Raw genomic sequence first — 2,814 nt, forward strand, 5'->3', positions numbered from 1 at the left:
CCCCCCCCCCCCCCCCCCCGATTTCCTTAACTATCTTTCAATACTGGAGGCAATTTGTCTGAATAAGTAACATTCTTTACAAAATTCCAAGCCGATGGTCGGTCAGCTCAGCATTGACTAGGATGTTGGGATACTGGTGGAGGCCAGGAAACAACGTCCAATCTAACTTGGCTATTAGTCAAATCATTCCTTGGGGGCACCTCTATACGTATAATAGAGCAAGACTGAGAGAAAGTCCGCAAAAACCCTCCATCGACTATCGCAAGGACAAATCTGGACAACATCTGTGTTAGGGGACACCAAGGACCTCTAAGAGGAGACCAGTTTCCGTGAAATTTTTTGCCTCAGGACTGCGGCCAAGCTTTTGGACTTGTCACGCAGACTCCACTGGAGTGGGTGTGGCACATGGAACCCATGTTTGGGGCTAATGATGATATCCAGTTACAATTTAGTGGCTGGTGAAGTTATATTGTAGTTCCATTTTTATTTATCTGAAGCATGTAATGATGAGTTTTAATCATTCTCTTGACACCTGCCAGTATCACCTGCTTAGAGAATATCAGTGAGGAAAACCTAGATCAAGTTGCCTTGGGAGCATGTTTGTGGAGGATTCTCTTGACTGTGTTCATTGAGGTGAGAAGGCTGTCCACGCTGGGTGGCACCATTCCATAGGCAAGGGATTCTGAACTGTAAAAGAAGAGAGAAAGCAAGATGAGTACAAACGTGTAATTAATTCCTGTTTGGTTTTGTTTTGTTTTTTTAAATTGGGGATATAACATCTCAAGCTCCTGTAACTCATTTCCCAGCTAGTATCTAACCTGAACCTGTGAGATAAAAAACAACACACTTCTCTCCTAAGTGGCTTTTGTTAGAGTATTTTATCACAGCAACAAAAATGAAAATAGGAACACAAAAGAGCAACTTTGCCCCCTAAAGTATTTATGGAGACTTACATTTCATAAGTAAAGAGATCCTAAGAAGTGATTTATCCCTGTACATTTTGAATCCCATAGTACTTCAGGAAAAGCTCTTGCCCATGGAGACATCTTTTTATGTTTGTTTGTTTGTTTTTTCCGAGACATGGTTTCTCTGTGTAGCCCTGGCTGTCCTGGAACTCACTCTGTAGACCAGGCTAGCCTCGAACTCAGAGATTTACCTGCCTCTGCCTCCTGAGTGCTGGGATTAAAGGCATGTGCCACCATGCTCAGCTCAAGACATCTGTTTTATTTTTTCTTTTCTTTTTTCTTGTTTTAAAATTTCCTTTGAGGAGGGATATTTGTTATAAAGAAAATAGAGAGTTTGGGATTTCATTTGGACGTTCTTTTGAGGAAGCACTAAATGATGCTCCAGAGAGAGAGAAGAATCTTAGTGAAAAAAAATATTTTGGACTGGAGAAGACCCCAGGGATCAAAGTGAAAAGCATCAGTTAAGTGAGATACAGAACAGTAGTCAGTGGCAGCAGAGAAGTCAGGCGGCTTTGGCTCATGGGCTGTGTGTTCAGCTGAGCTTAGGCATCTTGTTAGAGACAGCAGTGAGGGCCTTTGCTGATCATGCCAGGGACGTGGGACAGAAGCAGAGAGGAATCTAATCCAGGGATGTAAACATGGTCAGAATGTGTTCAGTGAACACGGATGGAAAGAAAGTATGAGGGACAGGTCTAAGGTGAGCTGACCAGATCGGATAGGGAAAAAAATATATCTCATTTATTTTTCTCTGATATTTTTTGTAATGTCCTAAAGTGGGATTTGGAGCAGAGAGTTTTATAATTACACAGATTATTTTAACAGTAAAATGAATAAGTTTAACTGTTGGATTTCTCTAGATACTTGTATAATTAACTCTTCTACCTTTTTTTTCTTTTCTACTGTCTCTTCTCCCTTCCTTTATCCTGATATTCTCTCATCTATGTCCATGTCCTGGCTTCACCTTCCTCCTCCTCCTTTTCTTTACTTACTTATAAGAGAACTTGTGATATTTGCCTTCTGGGTTCTTCAGTTTCACTCACTTTTGTGTAAATGACAAATGTTTTATTTTTCCTTGCGGCTGATAATACTCTATTGTCTGTATATCCACCACATTAACCATTCATCTGTTGACAGACATACAAGCAATTTTTAAACATGCAAGGAAGACTGTTTAAGGATATTGCAAACAAATAGACAAACAAACAACCCAACAACAACCAGAACTCAGTTTGCACTCATTTGAAGCAAAAAGTGAAAGATATGCATAGGTTATGTGACCTTAATGCGTAGGATCTGCGACTAGAAAAGTACTGGGAAACTTGGGGTATTTAAGGGTGCTGGGTGGTAGGATGTGTGAAGGACAGTGATGAGTTCTGAGTTTGCAAATACCTTTCTCTGTATGGAACAAGGTCACTTGCATTTGCCATGATCACATTTGGAGTCCTGTCCTCTCATGTAGAATGGGAGAGGATAACTCACAGTTACTGGCGATGGATTGTGTTTGCAGCTCTTACTCCCCAACCCCCACCCCCCAAGAGAGTCAGTGCAAAGGGAGAGGTGTGAATTACTCACCCTCTTTTGAAACAAGAGGGTGTTCTGCAGCTTTACCCACTCCAGAGCCTCTATGATCCTAAGGTTGGTAAAAGATGCCACCTGGAAGAGAAAAGTGTCCTTAGAGCAGTTGAGGGGGAGGTTAAGAGTGACTGGGGAGAAGGAGCCAGGCTGTCTTGTGGAGTGAGGCTTTGAATATAGGGAGACAGAGATCAAAAGGCAGCCCCTGGCGTGTGTGACGGACATGCTTCATTTCTTTCCAATTGTTTTTTTTTTTTTTTAATAGTTGTCAGAATGA

Source organism: Mastomys coucha, unplaced genomic scaffold (genome assembly GCF_008632895.1).
Source record: "Mastomys coucha isolate ucsf_1 unplaced genomic scaffold, UCSF_Mcou_1 pScaffold13, whole genome shotgun sequence".
In the NCBI taxonomy this organism is placed as follows: Eukaryota; Metazoa; Chordata; class Mammalia; order Rodentia; family Muridae; genus Mastomys; species Mastomys coucha.